Source organism: Neolamprologus multifasciatus, chromosome 13 (assembly GCF_963576455.1).
Source record: "Neolamprologus multifasciatus chromosome 13, fNeoMul1.2, whole genome shotgun sequence".
Lineage (NCBI taxonomy): Eukaryota > Metazoa > Chordata > Actinopteri > Cichliformes > Cichlidae > Neolamprologus > Neolamprologus multifasciatus.
In genome coordinates this window covers 3,792,827-3,812,870 of record NC_140451.1, presented here as the reverse complement: position 1 = coordinate 3,812,870, position 20,044 = coordinate 3,792,827, and the positions used below count along the sequence as shown (strand labels likewise).

At 45.9% G+C, this 20,044-nt stretch overlaps 1 long non-coding RNA gene across 1 annotated transcript; it reads right to left on the bottom strand.

Annotated features, from left to right (window-relative positions):
* Nucleotides 1–2,551: 2,551 nt before the first annotated feature.
* LOC146504852 (uncharacterized) lies at nucleotides 2,552–18,985 on the bottom strand. The gene is made up of 2 exons (XR_014877727.1): nucleotides 18,910–18,985; nucleotides 2,552–3,984 (listed from the first exon to the last, which is right to left on the bottom strand). It is a non-coding gene; the product is annotated as an uncharacterized LOC146504852 (long non-coding RNA).
* Nucleotides 18,986–20,044: the final 1,059 nt, after the last annotated feature.

Sequence of the window (20,044 nt, the reverse complement as noted above, 5' to 3'; positions counted from 1 at the left end):
TGATTTATGTGTTAATAAGATGCCTCTGATGGAAGCCGCACAAAAGAGGAAACCAAAATACAATGGGCCGCTACAACAGTCGTTAGCCAACCATTGGTTTCATGACTGAATGTCATTGACTTAAATGTGGGTGGGACTGAAAGAGGAGTCTTGAGTTCATATAAAAGGAGACTCATGTTCAAGCATCTCTCATGGATTTGGAAACACAGACAACACAGGATATTCCAAAAGAGCTTCGGGATTCACTGGTAAGTAGAGCGTTCATTACAAGTCTGTATTATTGGTTCAACTCATGCAAGAACTTGTCTCTTAAATTCAGTAAGTGCATCTGCTTGGACCAGTTGTACACAACAACTGCTAGAAATTCTACCTGATTGCGTCTAAAAAATTGAGTTCTATGTTTCATATCAAGATCACTTTGAATGGAGACACTGATGGTGGTTGTATTCCTAAGTGCACCCACTCAAAGTGACCTTGCATATGAGTTTACAGCAAATAGACACTTTGAAGAACACTTTAGTTAACATGGTTCACTTACAGAACGTCTCAAATAGAGACCCCTCAAATGGAAACACTTGTGGTTTTCCTTTTGCCTTAGTGCTCCTATTTGGGGAAGTCTTTATTTTGAATAGTTCAGGGAATCGTTAATTTATGTGTTAATAAGATGCCTGTGATTGAAGCCGCACAAAACCTTCAACAGTTACTGGAGACAAAAAAAGGAAACCAAAATACAATGGGCCGCTACTACAGTCGTTAGCCAACCAATGATTTCATGACTGAATGTCATTGACTTAAATGTGGGTGGGACTGAAAGAGGAGTCTTGAGTTCATATAAAAGGAGACTCATGTTCAAGCATCTCTCATGGATTTGGGAACACAGACAACACAGGATATTCCAAAAGAGCTTCGGGATACACTGGTAAGGAAGAGCAGGTACGACCTCTCCCATGCTCCCAGGATGTGGGTGTGAATGCCAGAACACTCTGGAATGCACACAAAGTCTTTGCAGACTCCTAAGGATCAACCCTCTACCAACATGACATTGATTATAAAACTCTAAGCATATATGAGTAGATATTTCTAAGCATAAATGACAATCAACAATATAACCCTGACAAGCTTCATGTCTTATAAGTCTTACAGATTGATGTCATTTGTGTCATACAGCTTGATCTCATGTATGCCCTCAGCTTGAAGTCCTGGATCGAGACAGCTTGATGTCATGTCTGCATACAGCTTCATTTCATGTATGGTATCCAGCTTGATGTTGTCATGGTCTGGGTGCGTACCTGTAGGTTTCCAACAGCGGTCCTCCTCCTTTGGGCGGAGATCGGTTGCTCCTCCCTGGCTGAGCAACTGTGGGCAATTATTCCAGCAGCATATAAGATCTGCGCACTCAATCAGTCATGGCCTGAGTATCAGGTTAGTCAGTGATGTTTTATTGCATTTTATTGCAGTAGGTACAAAAGACAATCTATGTCTCTTTGTCTTCACTGCAGGCACTTTATATATTATATATATTTTTATAACGACGACCTGATGGAAGCAGTTGAAAATCATTAAAGAGAGGATGATCTGAACACAACAGGACAGAGGTTGCCTTCCTCAGCACCTGCCTGTTATAAAAGTCCACAAGCTGGAGCTGAGACCTCCCTGAAATCTCGCCAGCCAATTTAACCAGGTTGTTAAGTCTGGTCTTATTATTCAGGAACATATTACTCCCTGAATCATGAATCATGGTGCTCTCTATTAAGAAATCAAGTGTATTCCTTGAATTATAATTATCATTAAATCTCAAATAAAATCTATTCAGCTCATTGGCTAACTGAGAGTCTGAACTAAAACCAGGGAGACTCATCTTATTACAGTCACTGTAACAGTGACGAGTCATGTGTTTCAGGCCACCCTTAAGTTATTGCTACCCATCTCCGTCTCTACCTTATCCTTGTATTTTATTTTGGCTTTTTTAATTTCTGATCTGATCTCCTTCCTAATTTCTCTGACTTTCAAGATATTCCCTTCAGTAAAAGCTTTTTTCCTTTCATGAATCAGCCTCATAAGAGCTTTGGAAGACCATGGTTTGTTATTAGGGAAAAAATGCACAACCTTTGAAGGGATAATCATGTCTCTGCAAAAGGAGATATAGCTGCAGACAACGTCAGTGAGTTCATTAATGTCTCTACATGATTCTATAAACACTGACCAGTCTGTACAGTCAAAGCAGCCCTGCAGGGCTAAAGAGGCATCATCACTCCAAACCTTTATGCAGTGTTTCCTCACCTTCTCTCTTCTCAGCACAGTCTTGTAAACTGGCAGAAGATGCACCGTGAGGTGATCCGAGGATCCGAGGGCGGGGCCAGCCACAGATGTATACGCACCTTTTATGGAACCGTAACATAGATCCAGAGTCTTATTGAAGCGTGTGGGACAGTTCACATACTGATAAAAACTGCTCAGTGTTTTCTTCAAGTCGCAGCGATTAAAGTCAACAAGAACAATATTAGGAGCCTCAGGAGAGAGAGATTGTAGTGAGTGGATGACGTTAGAGATGGTGTCAGTCGCATTCTTAGGATTCGCTTTAGGATGGACGTAAACGACGGTGACGTTGATCTGTGGGAATTCCCTCGGCAGATAAAACGGCCTCAAAGACACAGAGAGGAGCTCAATGTCAGGCAGACATACTTGTCTACGAATGGTAACGTTTTTACACCATTTCTGATTTATATACAAACACACCCCTCCTCCTCGAGATTTCTGGGTTGCTCCGGGGTCTCGATCCAAACGTATGGGATACCCGAAGCCATTTAGTTCCAGAGAACAATCAGGGTCAGAATCCTTGAGCCAAGTCTCTGTGAATGCCATTAGACATGTATCCCTGTAGTCACGTAAGTGTGCGACATTCAAATGCAGTTCATCCATTTTACTCCTCAGAGACTGCACATTAGCCAGGATTATTGATGGTAAAGGAATACGATTGTATCGTATTTGCTTCTGCAGTCGCTGACGTAGGCCTCCCTTCTTACCCCGCTTTCTTGCTTTGACTCTGTTAAAAACAAAAGTGCCCCTGTGGTTACTGGATAATCCAGAGATGGAAAACACTGGAGGGTGAAAAGAGTCCAGAGACGGGCCTTTCCACCGAAGATCCAGAAGAAACTCCCGTGAGTATGTAATTGTTTGAGAGTAGCAATGACTCCAAACAACCGTCAGGATTGCCAATAAATAGAGTATGATGTCATATAAGCCTTACAGTGTGATGTCATATAGGCATACAGTATGATGTCATATAGGCATACAGTATGATGTCATCCTGTGTCCTCTGACGACCTGCTGCCACTGAAAGGCAGTGTTAGAGGGACACTTGGGCATTTATCGCAGCATATAATGTGTTTTCTGGATACACTGCTGCTTTTTCAGCGCCCAGAGATTGATGGCTCCGTGTCAGAGCTGCCTATGAATTTCAGAAGGATCAGGCCTTAACAAAAAAGTTATCAGTAGTTCTTTCCACCTTTTTACCCACAGCTACATCCACTTCTGTCGGGCCTAGGCTGCTCACTACGGCTGGGTATCATCACTGATTTCTGTAATCCATTCGATTCACGAGGTCCTGATTCCATTCAATTTGATTTTGCCTCAGACAGTCAGAAATATTATAATTCTGATGATTTATCAGCGCTGACACATGTGAGACTTCATCAGAGGTGTGAGCATCACAGCAGAGGCCTTTGTGTCAAAGTAACTGAGGATGAAACAGAAAAACATGAAGGAGATTTTCCTGCCCTGTTTTCTATAGCAGATACACTTTATTGCATCGTTTTAAAAAGTTTACATTTCTTCAGTATTGAACAGCAGAAATTAGGCTTTCTTGTCCGAGCGGCCGACAGCGCTGTAAACAACGGCAGACTGGTGGGTGATAAGCGAATGAATGATGCAGGAAACAGAGATTTGAGACGGGAAACTGTTCTTGAAGTACAGAGAGAGAGAGAGCTGTGCAGGAAGTGTAATTTTATCTGCTGGAAGCAAAACAGCAAAAGTCAGAGGGGATTAATGACGACATTTATCAAATGTGGAGCGTAGTTTGGATCTTCTGCTGCTGCTTCAGTGAATTTTGGTTAGAGAGAGATAAAACCTGCAGCTCAGAATCGAGCGCAAAAAAGACAGACACATAAAGCGCCGACGCATCAGAGTCAGCGAGCTGTCGGCTTTCAGCCCCGACGGCGTGTCCGTGTGAGAAAGCCGAGAGAGCTGATTGTGATGCGTCGGCTCTGTGTTTACATTTTTGAACAGCTGGTCACTCCGGTGCGACCAAAGATCTTTTTTAGTCGCATCATTGAAAAATGTGGTCGCACTCTAGAGCCCTGAATACCATTATATTACAACGTTGTGACTCAATGGGATTTGGCTTGTTTGTTTTTTGTTTTTGTTTTTTTTTTGGGGGGGGGAGGTTGTTTGTTTTGGGGGTTTTGTTTTTCTCTCCCCCTCCTTTGTATATACTTATCTAGGTATATAAATGTGTATGTATAGACATAGATATATGATCGTTTATATGATGGTAATTATATTTTATGTAAAAAGGAGGGGGAGAGGAAGGAAGGGAAGGGGAAAAAAGGGAAAGAAAAAACTATGTTACTGTAAATGAGAAACTTACTTTGTTGCCTGATTTGAATTAAAAAAAGGGAAAAGAATTGGACTAAACTCACTTGAACTCTGACTTTGTCTGCACTTGTCACAAGACATTAAAACAAAACATCGGGCATTGATGACATCACAGGACTCTAACATTCTAATCTATGCAAACTGTCTCCAAGGCTACATAATATCAAATTAAATCATAGCAAAGGAGTAAAAAGCAGGATCAGTCTTAGGGTGTATGTTACATGTTTGCCAGTTTGGATGAGTGAGTGCAATACTTCATCGGCCTGTGTTGTAGCAACCTGTTGAACCTGCTGAGAAACTTTTCTTTGTCCACTCTGCCCCAAACTTCACATGCTCCATAAAAGTCGAGGCCTAGAGACCTCTGCATAGTTATTAGCATTAGGTTATCAGTATCATCTGATATATATGACATTTACAGTACAGTACTCACACATGACATAGGAGGAATAAATATGAACTTTTTGACATAAATTTGATCATATGAAATTGGATATTTTTAAAAATATGAAACTTTTTCCTTCCGTCATACTTCAGAAATATAATATATTAAGTTTTGAACATTTTAAAACATTTAAGTTTGTTTAATATAAGATCTCAAATAGACACACTCAACAACTGCTACAAATTCTACCTGACCCTCCATGTTACGTCTATCAAATTGAGTTCTATGTTTCATATCAAGATCACTTTGAATGGAGACACTGATGGTGGTTGTATTCCTAAGTGCACCCACTCAAAGTGACCTTGCATATGAGTTTACAGCAATTAGACACTTTGAAGCAAATTTTAGATAACACGGTTCACTTACAGAACATTTCAAGTAGAGACCCCTCAAATGGAAAAACTTGTGGTTTTCCTCTTTACTTAGTGCTCCTTTTGGGGAATTCTTTCTTTTGAATAGTTCAGGGAATCGTTGATTTATGTGTTAATAAGATGCCTCTGATTGTAATCGCACAAATCCTTCAACAGCGACTGCAGACAAAAGATGACAACAAAATACAAATGGACGCTACTACAGTCGTTAGCCAACCATTAGTCTCATGACTGAATGTCATTGACTTAAAAGTGGGTGGGACTTCAAGAGGAGTCTTGAGTTCATATAAAAGGAGACTCATGTCTAGGTATCCCTCATGGATTTGGAAACACAGACAATCCAGGATATTCCAAAAGATATTCCGGAATCACTGGTAAGGAAGAGTGTTCATTACAAGTCTGTATTATTGGTCCAACTCATGCAAGAACTTGTCTCTTGAATTTAGTAAGTGCATCTGCTTGGACCAGTTGTACACAACAACTGCTACAAATTCTACCTGACCCTTCAAGCTATGTCTATCAATTTGAGTTCTATGTTTCATACCAAGATCACTTTGAATGGAGACACTGATGGTGGTTGTATTCCTAAGTGCACCCACTCAAAGTGACCTTACATGTGAGTTTACAACAATTAGACACTTTGAAGCAAACTTTAGATAACACGGTTCACTTAAAGAACATCTCAAATAGAAACCCCTCAAATGGAAACACTTGTGGTTTTCCTTTTATTTTACTGCTCCTATTTGGGGAAGTCTTTATTTTGAATAGTTCAGGGAATCATTAATTTATGTGTTAATAAGATGCCTGTGATTGAAGCTGCACAAAACCTTCAACAGCTACTGGAGACAAAAGAGGAAACCAAAATACAATGGGCCGCTACTACAGTCGTTAGCCAACCATTGGTTTCATGACTGAATGTCATTGACTTAAATGTGGGTGGGACTGAAAGAGGAGTCTTGAGTTCATATAAAAGGAGACTCAAGTCAGGGTAACCCTCATGGATTTGGAAACACAGACAACACAGAATATTCCAAAAGAACTTCAGGACTCACTGGTAAGGAAGAGCGTTCATTACAAGTCTGTATTATTGGTCCGATTCATGCAAGAACAGTAAGATGTCATATACGGCATTCAGTAAGATGTCATATAGGCATTCAGTATGATGTCATATAGGCATCCAGTATTGTAGCCGAGTGGTAAGAACTTGACTCTTGAATTCAGTAAGTGCATCTGCTTGGACCAGTTGTACACAACTGTCATGGTCCCCGCACCTTGCCAGCTGACAGCAGTCAGGCGCTATGTTTTGTTTTGTTTATTCTCCTCTCTTGCCTCTGCTCTCTTTCTCTCTCTCGTCCTCTCCCTCTCTCTTTCTCCTGCCGGGGCGGAGCTCAGTATGGGCTCCCGCCCCTGGTCCACGCACCTGGGGATGATCAGCACACCTGCCGCTGATTATGAGAATTAGAGTACTAGTTAAGATGGCGAGTCTGCTCTACTCGTCGCTGGATCGTTGAGCCATCAGCGTCAGTCGTCCTGCACTCTGCAAAGTTTTGGTCGTGAGTACGTCTGAACCTGGAGACTAACTGTTTCTCTGTCTGTGTATAGATTCCCCCCGGACCCGTTTCCCTGTGCACTGTGACTGAGCGTGAGCAAGAGTGGTAGAGGAAAGAAGAGGAGCTGTGTGTGTTTGCGAGAGCTGTATGGGAATCTCCCCTCCCTGGACTCCTGCCCCTTTCACTCCCGGACCCTGGAACCCCAGCCTCTTTTCCCCAGACACCGTTGTGTGTATATATTTGTCACTGTGGAGAACACTGTAAATAAATTCACTTTTGATTTGAAGGAACTTGTGATCTGCGCCTGAGTCCGCTCCGCTAACCGTGACAGAACGATCCAGCCACAACATGGACTCAGCAGACCAGAATACCGTCGGACAGGCACTGGCTGCCCAAGAAGCGGCACTGACTCGCCACGAACAAATGTTACACCAGCTGCGAGGTGAGATCGCCGCACTAACCCAAGCTGTTTCCCGTCTGACTACACCAGGGGGCGTACAGCCGGGGAATCCCCAGCCAGCTCACCCTGCCCCACAGGAAACACTCGCGGCGGCCACAGCAAGCCCCTCATCGGCAGCCACTCCATCCTCTGACGGTCCTCTGCCTTCGCCTGAACGCTTTACGGGTGAGTCGGAAAAGTGCTCTGGTTTTCTGGCCCAGTGCGCATTGATTTCCCGCGAACAGCGGCGCTTCCATAACAATGACGGGGCGAAGATTGCTTTCTTTGTACAGATGCTAAGGGATCGTGCTTTGAAATGGGCCCAGGTGGTATTAAACTCCGACCCTGGGATTTGTTTTGAGGTGTTTGCGGCTAAATTTAAGACTGTGTTTAACAGAGGCTCTGGAGCCGAGGCTGCGGCACTCCGCCTCCTTAACTTCAAGCAAGGTAAGCGGAGTATGGCAGACTATTCAATCGACTTTTGGATTTTGGCAGAAGAAACCGGCTGGGGACCGGAGGCGCTCAGGAGCACACTGTTAAATAACATTCGTGAGGATCTGAAAGATGAATTTATTATGCGGGACCTTCCCACTGCTTTTGATGAACTGATGTCTTTGTGCATTAAGGTGGATGAGCGGCTATGGGCTCGTCGACAAGCACGGAACTCCAGTTCCCAGGAGGCCGCGGGGCAACGAGGGGCGGAGGCCTCGGCCGATTACTGGTCCTCCCGGACACCAGAGGGTACCGACGGAGAGGTACAACCCATGCAAATTGGCAGCTCCCATCTTACTGCTGCGGAACGCCAGCGGCGCATCACGGCCGGTGAGTGCCTGTATTGTGGTAACAAGGGACACATGATCGCCTCCTGCCCATCGCGAGCAAAAGGCCGCGCCCGCCAGTGATGGTAGGAGTACTGGTGGGTGGTTTGAATCAGGATAAATCTCCTCCACGTTTAGCCCTGCCGGCTAAGCTTCTGGTCCACTCAGAGTGTCATTCTCTTTCTGTGCTCATTGATTCGGGAGCAGAACAAAATTTCATTGACTCTGAACTAGCAAAACAACTCTGTGTAACTGTGGAGTCACTGCCTCACGCCTTACGTGTCACGGCTTTGTCAGGGCAGCGCCTCCCCGACATCACGCACATCACTGAACCGCTCACCCTCACACTGTCTGGCAATCATTCGGAGGAGATTAGCTTTTTTGTTTTTCACGCCACCCAGACGCCATTAGTTCTCGGGCATCCCTGGCTCCAGCAACACAACCCCACTATTAATTGGCGGAAAGGAGGCATCACTGGCTGGGGAGAGGAGTGTCATATGACCTGCCTTAAGGCTGCCTTACCTCCTAACACATCGGTCACCGGCCCAGAGCCACCACGGTCTTCCGACTTAGCGGATGTGCCGTCTTTTTACCACAATCTCGCTGAGGTGTTTCGGAAGGACCGAGCCCAGTCGCTGCCACCCCATCGGCCCTACGACTGCGCCATAGACCTGCTGCCGGGAGCTCCCTTACCGACCAGCCGCCTTTATAGCCTCTCGCTGCCGGAACGGGAGGCTATGGAGAAATATATAACTGAATCCCTCGCTGCCGGCATCATCCGTGCCTCTTCCTCACCCGTCGCAGCGGGTTTCTTCTTTGTGGAAAAGAAGGATAAGACCCTCCGACCCTGTATTGACTATCGGGGACTCAATGACATTACGGTCAGGAATAAATATCCACTGCCTCTGCTCACCTCTGCTTTCGAACTTCTCCAGGGCACCACCATATTCAGCAAGCTGGACTTAAGAAACACTTACCACCTGGTTCAGATTCGAGATGGCGATGAATGGAAGACAGCGTTCAATACCCACCTTGGACATTTCGAGTATCTGGTCATGCCGTTCGGCCTTACTAACGCACCTGCAGTATTCCAGGCTCTGGTCAACGATGTTCTAAGGGACTTTATTAACAGATTTGTGTTTGTCTACCTAGACGACATTCTGATATTCTCCTCTTCCCAGGCTGAACGTGAGACCCAGGTCCGGCTGGTACTGCAACGCCTTCTGGAGAACCGGCTGTTCGTCAAAAGCGAGAAATGTGAGTTTCATGTGCCCACTGTTGCCTTCCTAGGGTACATAATCGAGCGTGGAGATCTCCGACCCGACCCTGTGAAAGTCAAGGCTGTTGTGAACTGGCCCGAGCCAAACAACCGTCGCCAGTTGCAACGCTTTCTTGGCTTCGCTAACTTCTACATGAGATTCATACGGGACTTCAGCAGGATTGCCTTACCATTAACCCAGTTAACCTCTCCCAAGCTTGCTTTTCAGTGGAGTGACGCTGCCCAATCAGCCTTTCAGGAGCTCAAGAAACGGTTTGCCTCAGTGCCCATCCTGGTCCAGCCTGACACCACTCTTCAGTTCGTGGTAGAGGTCGACGCATCCGACTCAGGAGTGGGGGCCGTCCTTTCCCAACAGAAGGAGGGTAAGCTGCACCCCTGTGCCTTTTTTTCCCCCATCGTCTCACCCCTGCAGAACGTAACTACAATGTGGGCGACCGGGAGCTGCTGGCGATTAAGCTCGCCCTGGAAGAATGGCGACATTGGCTGGAGGGCACCACTCAACCCTTCGTGGTCTGGACCAATCACAAAAACCTGGCCTACCTTCAAACGGCAAAACGTCTCAACGCTCGACAGGCCAGATGGGCCCTGTTTTTCACCCGTTTCCACTTCTCAATCACCTACAGACCCGGTTCCCAGAACGTCAAACCGGACGCTCTCTCCCGTCAGTTCTCTGCGGCTGAAGAAAAGGCGGATCTAGATTCCATCCTGCCGGCAACCTGTACTATCGGGGCAATCACCTGGGAGATCGAGGCGGCCATCCGGGCGGCTCAAGAAGCCGAACCGGACCCGGGAGGGGGACCCACCCACAGACTCTATGTTCCGCGCTCTGTCAGATCCCAGGTCCTGCAATGGGCTCACACAGCCCGGTTCTCATGCCATCCAGAATCAGAATCAGAATCAGAATTTATTTGTCACATACAGGTTGCCCCGCAGTAAAATGAGACACCCCCCCCCGACCTTACACACATAACACAGACATTACATGGGGGTTACAAGTCGGAGATCGGCATTTACGGAAAAAAACACTGAAATGTACACACAATGGGAAGGTACAAGAGGAAAAAAAAAGACTTCTACTCATGCTGTGCTTCCATGGTAGGACAGCACGAGAACAGGAAACAAAAAAACTCCTCTGCACAAAAAAAAGCACATGAATGTTCACAGCACAACATTATGAAGACATAACAAGCCACAGTGTTGGGTAGGGGGATGAGGAGTAATCCCAGGCAACACAGCAGACATCCTGCCACTGCGCCGACTCGCCAGCGCGGGCCCAGACCCGCCTCGTGTTCCCAGGAGGTAACAAGCATCGAAGGCATTGGAAAGGGAAGGGGAGATGAGTGAGTGCTTATCAGTGTAAGTGTGTGTGTGTGCGTGTCCATACTTCAGCTGAGACAGTGTCCTTCGCCCTATCAGGCTAAGTAAACAGTCCTCCAGCCAATCCAGGTGGCCTTGCATGGGATGGGGAGAATAGTCATCACACAGTCGTTATCAGGGAGTGTTTGTCCGGCTTCAGCCTTGGGCCTGTGCAGCTGGCGCCGTGGTGGTGTCTGCATCCCGAATTTGTTGATTTGTTGAGAATTTTCAAAACTGATCTTTTAACACTCTGATGCTGGTCTCTCGATCTCCCGTTGGAGAGCCGCGAGCCTCCCCATGATGGTATCAAACTTCTGATCCGTGGTGTTATCATTCTTTTGATTCTGAGACCTCACAACTGCAGTGATCCGTTCTGTGATGTGATCCAACTTTCGCTCAAGGTTGTCATTTTGAGCAGGGCCCTCTCTGATGTATCCCACCATACGCTCAATGGTGTTGTTTTGAGCCTTCACAGCAGCTGTAAGCGTCTCCAAGGTGTTAACCATGCTGCGTTCGTTGTGAGAGGTCGCGACTCGTCCCGTCGCTTCGATTCCAGCGGGCAGCCTTGGGGGGGTTTGAACAGCCGGTTCCGCTCTCTTATTTCTCCGATAAGTCAGGGCCATGCCAGCTCCGATCAGCAAGAACCCCGTTATCATGGTTCCGAATAGGTAAATATCTTCAGCGTCCTCGATCGACAGTCCCGCCAGGCACACGAGCCTCCATTTCTGCCACCCGTCCATCGTGTAACCGGCAGGGAAAGTCCCTCCGGGGCACTCGGGCTCTCCCGAGCCCAGACTTCTCGTTGAGAAGAGGGTGTCAATAGCATTCAGAGACCAGTTGATCAAATCCATAATTCTCTTTTAGGTTTTAGAGAACGACAGTGAGAGACTGTTCCAGGGGAAAAAGTAATGCACATGAGACAGACAAGGACAGAGAGGCTAAGCAGGGAAGATAAGGGTAAGGAGGAGAGGAGAAAAGTGCGACCGCCTCCGCTGAGAGCCAAACGAGAGAATCGTTTCCAGGGATACATCGCACCGTCAAGTTTCTCCAGCGGTACTTCTGGTGGCCCTCACTCACCCAAGATACTCGGGAATACATCACTGCTTGTACGGTCTGTGCCCGAAACAAACCATCGAACCAACCCCCGGCGGGTCAGCTCCATCCATTATCCACTCCTTCCAGGCCATGGTCTCACATAGCACTGGACTTCATCACCGGGCTACCTCCTTCAGCAGGTAACACCGTCGTTCTTACCATAATCGATCGTTTCTCTAAAGCGGCTCATTTCATTGCTCTGCCTAAGCTTCCCACAGCTCTAGAGACTGCACGCCTACTCGCCACGCATGTCTTCCGCCTGCATGGGATCCCGGAAGACATAGTGTCCGACAGAGGGCCTCAATTCACTTCTTGGGTCTGGAAGGAGTTCTGCAACTCTCTGGGAGCAAAGGTCAGTCTATCCTCAGGCTATCACCCTCAGAGCAACGGCCTGTCCGAGCGGGCCAACCAGGAACTGGAGACCGCCCTGCGCTGCGTCGCTTCCACCAATCAAACCATCTGGAGTGAGGAGTTGCCGTGGATCGAGTACGCCCATAACAGCTTGACTGCCTCTGCCACCGGCCGGTCTCCATTTGAAGCTTCCTTGGGATATCAGCCTCCTCTTTTTCCTGCTGTGGAAGGTGAGCACTCTGTACCCTCCGTCCAGGCTCATCTGCGCAGGTGCCGACGAGTTTGGCGGGCAACTCAGGAGGCCCTACTACGCACGAAGGAGAACAACAAACGCATCGCAGACCGGCACCGGACCCCAGCACCCGAATACTCTGTCGGCCAGAAGGTATGGCTCTCTACCCGCTTTGTTCCTGTCAGGACCGAATCCAAAAAACTTACACCCAACTTCATTGGCCCTTTTGAAATCTCTGCCTTGGTCAACCCTGTCTCTGTGAAGTTAAAACTCCCTCGCAATATGAAAATCCATGATGTCTTCCATGTTTCACAAATCAAACCTCTCCGGTCCAGTCCTCTGTGCCCTCCTTCCAGGCCCCCTCCTCCTGCCCGGCTCGTGGATGGGTTGCCGGCTTACTCCATCACTCGCATAATGGACTCACGGCGCCGGGGGCGTGGCTGTCAGTACCTGGTTGACTGGGAGGGCTATGGCGTGGAGGAACGCTCCTGGGTCCCGCGAGCGGCCGTTCTGGACAAGCCCATGCTCCGGGAGTTCCACCGCCTGCATCCGGACAAGCCTGGTGGGTCGCCGGGAGGCTCCCGTTGAGGGGGGGGGGTACTGTCATTGTCCCCGCACCTCGCCAGCTGACAGCAGTCAGGCGCTATGTTTTGTTTTGTTTATTCTCCTCTCTTGCCTCTGCTCTCTTTCTCTCTCGTCCTCTCCCTCTCTCTTTCTCCTGCCGGGTCGGAGCTCAGTATGGGCTCCCGCCCCTGGCCCACGCACCTGGGGATGATCAGCACACCTGCCGCTGATTACGAGAATTAGAGTACTACTTAAGATGGCGAGTCTGCTCTACTCGTCGCTGGATCGTTGAGCCATCAGCGTCAGTCGTCCTGCACTCTGCAAAGTTTTGGTCGTAAGTACGTCTGAACCTGGAGACTAACTGTTTCTCTGTCTGTGTATAGATTCCCCCCGGACCCGTTTCCCTGTGCACTGTGACTGTGACTGAGCGTAAGCGTGAGCGAGAGTGGTAGAGGAAAGAAGAGGAGCTGTGTGTGTTTGCGAGAGCTGTATGGGAATCTCCCCTCCCTGGACTCCTGCCCCTTTCACTCCCGGACCCTGGAACCCTGGCCCCTTTTCCCCAGACACCGTTGTGTGTATATATATGTCACTGTGGAGAACACTGTAAATAAATTCACTTTTGATTTGAAGGAACTTGTGGTCTGCACCTGCACCAAAGAAATAGCACAAGCAATAACATTAAATTATTGCTTGTGCTATTTCTTTGGTTATCTGCATTTGGTAAAATGGACTGGTTCTTATATAGCGCTTTTCTACTCGGTCCGAGCACTCAGAGCGCTTTATACAGCTAATTCATTCACCCAATCACACAAGCACTTCTAAGCTTAAGTGCTAAGTATCTAACATTCATACACATTCACACTCCGATGGATGCATCGGAGAGCAACATGGGGTTAGTATCTTGCCCAAGGATATTTGGCATGCAGACTGGAGCAGCCTGGGATTGAACCACCGACCTTCTGGTTAGTGGCTGATCCGCTCTGCCACCTGAGCTACAGCCACCAGCATTTGAAGCCGTTAATTTTATAGGTTTTGTGTTTGTGTTAATTTTATAGAACACAAACACAAAAAACTGGGAAACACCAGGATCATGACAAAAACATGTCATATGTGCATACAGCTTAATTACATTTATGGCACGCAGCTTTATATCATTTATGACATAAAGCTTAATGTCATGGAATACATAAAACTTAATGGTAAATTGCCTGTATTTATTTAGCGCTTTACTAGTCCCTAAGGACCCCAAAGCACTTTACACATCCAGTCATCCACCCATTCACACACATTCACACACTGGTGATGGCAAGCTACATTGTAGCCACAGCCGCCCTGGGGCGCACTGACAGAGTCGAGGCTGCCGGACACCACCACCACCAGTAGGCAACGGGTGAAGTGTCTTGCCCAAGGACACAACGACTGAGACTGTCGGAGCCGGCGCTCAAAACGGCAACCTTCCGATTACAAGACGAACTGCCAACTCTTGAGCCACGATCTCCCCATTTTAATGTCTTATAAGTCTTACAGATTGATGTCATTTATGTCATACAGCCTGATCTCATGTATGCCCTCAGCTTGAAGCCCTGGAACAAGACAGCTTGATTTCATGTCTGCATACAGCTTCATGTCATGTATGGTATCCAGCTTGATGTTGTCATGGTCTGGGTGCGTACCTGTAGGTTTCCAACAGCGGTCCTCCTCCTTTGGGCGGAGATCGGTTTCTCCTCCCTGGCTGAGCACCTGTGGGCAATTATTCCAGCAGCATATAAGATCTGCGCACTCAATCAGTCATGGCCTGAGTATCAGGTTAGTCAGTGATGTTTTATTGCTCAGTCCAGATCCTGTGTGAAAACTTACCTGCTTTTTCCTGTCTTCAGAGTCGGCTTCTGGAGTGGGGTTCTCGCCTCAGTCATCCCCGCTTTTCTGGACCTGGGCCACCAGCTGCTGGTACAGCATTGCCAACTGGCCTGAAACTCACCTGCCTCCCTCGACCTCATCTGGGCCTTGCCCCCCACCTGTCCCCTTCACCTGAAACCAATGCCCTGGTCTCTTCATAGTATTTTTCCCAGCCCAGCTTCCACCTCCCCACTGCCACAGCTGTCCCACCTTGAAGTCCATGAACGAGACAGCTTGATATCGTATATTCATTCAGATTGATGTCATATAAGGCATACAGTATGATATCATATAGGCATACAGTATAATGTCAATATGCACATAACTCATTGAAACACATTGGTATAATTGTAGTGCAGTGGCAAAACGTCAGTATTTTAACAAGATGATGTATTTCTGAAATGTATGATGCAAAGGACCTGTATGTGCAGCGTGGAGCGGCCATTTTCTCCATGCAAGGGATAAGTTGCGAGATCGTCTGTGTGCTCCAGTATTCGAGTGAGCTGAGATTTCTGTGGAATGTAAGTGTTTATAAAAATGTATGTAACACTTCCACAGTTTTTAAAGGATTCTTGAGTGATTTAGCTCTTTGTATTTTGTTCTGCACACAGAGGTCACTGCCGTATTTTTGTGTTTTGTATTTCATTTCCTTTATTCCTCGTATTGTATTGGCGCATCTTTGTTTAGTCGGTTATTCTGTTACTTTGCCACGTTACCTCTCGTGCTGTCGATGTTCAGTACAAGTCCATATGGCCGCTGTTTGACAAAAGTAAAGGTCAAAGGACATTTTTTTGTTTATTCAGTCGGCATTGACAATAAAACTGCACATTAAGAACCCAGTAATTGTGTCCTGTGTGGCTAACCATTTCCCAGGCTACAGTATGATGTCATATAGGCATACAGTATGATGTCATTCATGGCAAAGAGCTTGATGTCATCTAAGTCTTACAGATTGATGTCATCGATGCATACGGTATGATGTCATATAAAGGCATACAGGTTGATGTCAATGTTTATTGAGGTTACATGAATATACATAGGTTCATTAACATATGACGTATACATACAAACAAAGAGTACCTTGCCTGTGCGTTGTGTGTGTGTGCGTGTGTGTGTGTGTGTGTGTGTGTGTGTGTGTGTGTGTGTGTGTGTGGGGTCAGAGTGTGACCCCATAAAGACTTCACTAAACCTGCTGGTCTGGAAGTCCAGCAGTTCATCTAAACAAAAGGCACTTAGACTAAAACAGATACAGATACGTTCATCCTACCACAAAACAATAAGAGCAGGTACGACCTCTCCCATGCTCCCAGGATGTGGGTGTGAATGCCAGAACACTCTGGAATGCACACAAAGTCTCTGCAGACTCCTAAGGATCAACCCTCTACCAACATGACATTGACTATAAAACTCTAAGCATATATGACAATCAACAATATAACCCTGACAAGCTTCATGTCTTATAAGTCTTACAGATTGATGTCATTTGTGTCATACAGCCTGATCTCATGTATGCCCTCAGCTTGAAGTCCTGGATCGAGACAGCTTGATGTCATGTCTGCATACAGCTTCATTTCATGTATGGTATACAGCTTGATGTTGTCATGGTCTGGGTGCGTACCTGTAGGTTTCCAACAGCGGTCCTCCTCCTTTGGGTGGAGATCGGTTGCTCCTCCCTGGCTGAGCACCTGTGGGCAATTATTCCAGCAGCATATAAGATCTGCGCACTCAATCAGTCATGGCCTGAGTATCAGGTTAGTCAGTGATGTTTTATTGCATTTTATTGCAGTAGGTACAAAAGACAATCTATGTCTCTTTGTCTTCACTGCAGGCACTTTATATATTATATATATTTTTATAACGACGACCTGATGGAAGCAGTTGAAAATCATTAAAGAGAGGATGATCTGAACACAACAGGACAGAGGTTGCCTTCCTCAGCACCTGCCTGTTATAAAAGTCCACAAGCTGGACCTGAGACCTCCCTGAAATCTTGCCAGCCAATTTAACCAGGTTGTTAAGTCTGGTCTTATCATTCAGGGACATATTACCGTACCAAGCAATGATACAGAAAGTTAAAACAGATTCAATAAAACGTTTATAAAAAAGAGTCATCATTTTAGATGAAACATTAAAACCTCTCAACCTCCTTAAAAAGTGCAGTCTTTGTTGAACCTTTTTCACTGTAGCAGCAACATGTGACTCAAAGGACAGAGTCTTATCAAGAACAACCCCCAAATACTTATAACTGTCCACCAGTTCAATGGCTGCACCATTTACCACTGTTAGTGCAGGATGGGGGGATGTCTTCCTGAGGTCAATAACCATGTCCTTGGTTTTCAAGGTGTTAATCATTAAGAAGGACTGATCACACCATGAAAACAAACTCATCCACAACAGGCCCATGGGAATCCTCTTCACCATGAAGGAGGCTTACAATGACTGTGTCATCTGCATATTTAATGAAATGCCTGTTGGCCTGTGTACTGCGACAGTCATTAGTGTACAAAATATACAGTAGAGGAGAGAGACAACAACCTTGTGGTGAGCCCAAGGGCGTAGATTTGGTTTTGGCATTGGTGGGGACGGATGATTCAACCACCGAACCCTGCCCTGTTTCTTGCTTTTTCCTTTTTGTCTTTGCTTCTTGATTTAAAAAAAGGAGAAATATACTTGCCTACATATGCTATTCTTCATGCTTTTAAACCATTTAAAATTACAATTCATAGTTTTACATTTGAATTATATAATGTTAAATTACTATTAAACAAATGACTAAGTATTTTAGAGTTTAGTTCAAACATAATCCATATAAATCAGGTATCATACAAACATAGCTTCAAATACAGTCATGACAATAAAAGAATATGACTTTAAGGACTTTAACATTACTTCAGTTATAGTACACCAACATCTCTGACACATTAGCACTAAGGGAACACTGAATGACCTGGTGGTTTTTGTCCATAAAACTACTCATCTAAGATGACCACAAAGTAAAAGATCTCTCAGCAACATTATGCAACATTTTAGCCACACTGTTGCCCCGATCAAATCAGTGAGCTGGGATGTTTTACTCTAAACATGAACTACTGTTACAGCTACAGACATGGACTACTTCTTACCCCGCTTTCTTGCTTTGACTCTGTTAAAAACAAAAGTGCCCCTGTGGTTACTGGATAATCCAGAGATGTAAAACACTGGAGGGTGAAAAGAGTCCAGAGACGGGCCTTTCCACCGAAGATCCAGAAGAAACTCCCGTGAGTATGTAATTGTTTGAGACTAGCAATGAGTCCAAACAACCGTCAGGATTGCCAATAAATACAGTATGATGTCATATATGCATACAGTATGATGTCATCCTGGGTCCTCTGACCTGTTTGCCACTGAAAGGCAGTGTTAGAGGGACACTTTTCTGGATTTCTGTTTTCTGGATACACTGCTGCTTTTTCAGCACCCAGAGATTGATGGCTGCGTGTCAGAGCTGGCTATGAATTTCAGAAGGATCAGGCCTTAACAAAAAAGTTATCAGTAGTTCTTTCCACCTTTTTACCCACAGCTACATCCACTTCTGTCGGGCCTAGGCTGCTCACTACGGCTGGGTATCATCACTGATTTCGATTCACGAGGTCCTGATTCCATTCAATTTGATTTTGCCTCAGACAGTCAGAAATATTATAATTCTGATGATTTATCAGCGCTGACACATGTGAGACTTCATCAGAGGTGTGAGCATCACAGCAGAGGCCTTTGTGTCAAAGTAACTGAGGATAAAACAGAAAAACATGAAGGAGATTTTCCTGCCCTGTTTTCTGTAGCAGATACACTTTAAAATATTCTGCAGTAGAACAAAAAGTGAAGAAAACCATGAATCAACATCTGACCATTACCTGATGCTGCTGAAGTGAAGCAGAGCAAAGTTACAGAGGTTTGATTACAGATACAGCAAAAGTTTTGCAATTTGGCATCATTTTAAAAAGTTTCAATTTCTTCCTTATAAAACAGCAGAAATGATTCTTTTCAAGGTCATTTTCTGGTGGGAAAAACAGCGACCAACAGCACTGTATATGACTTGTGCATAATAAAGCGAATGAATAATGCAGGAAACAGAGATTTGAGATGGGAAACTGTTCTTGAAGTACACTGAGAGAGAGAGAGCTGTGCAGGCGGTGGAAGCAAAACAGCAAAAGTCAGAGGGGATTAATGACGAGATTTATCAAATGTGGAGCGTAGTTTGGATCTTCTTTTGCTGCTGCTTCAGTGAATTTTGGTTAGAGAGAGATAAAACCTGCAGCTCAGAATCGAGCGCAAAAAAGACGGAAACCGCCGACGCGGTCAGTGAGCTGTCGGCTTTCTCACCCGACGGCCCGTACACGGACACGCCGTCGGGTGAGAAAGCCGAGGAAGAGAAAGCTGATTGTGATGCTTCGGGTCTGTGTTTATGTCTTTGTGTGGAGTCCGTGTACCTGCTCTCATTTACTGGTTGGTGGTTGTTGAAATAGTTTTGTGATTGGTTAACCCTATGAATTGGTTTAGACCACGATAGGGGCATAATGTGTGTCAGTTGTTGACCACACGGACACTTTCAGAGTTGCGGAGACTTTTTTTTAATGTACTGAACGGCTGGTCGCTGGTGCGATCCAGGATTTTATTAGTCGCACCAGTGAGAAATTTGGCTGCAAATGTGACCAAATTGGTCAGACTCTAGAGCCCAGAGATCAGCTGCTGTCTGAACTGCACACTTACACTTGGGTTTTGTATTTTTTGGCTTTTTCTCTGCTCTTTTTTGAATTATAAATTCAAGAGGATTTGGATTTCTGTCGATTTCCTGCAGGATTACAACTTCCGAGAGTTTCCATTTTATTTTATTTTGTGTTATTTTGAATTATAACTTTGAGAGGATTTGGATTTCAACTGAATCCCTGGAGTGTTGAAGTTGCAGGGATGCAAAACAGAGATAAGGGCCTCTTCAGGCATGGATGTGCCCGTTCTCTCCTCAAT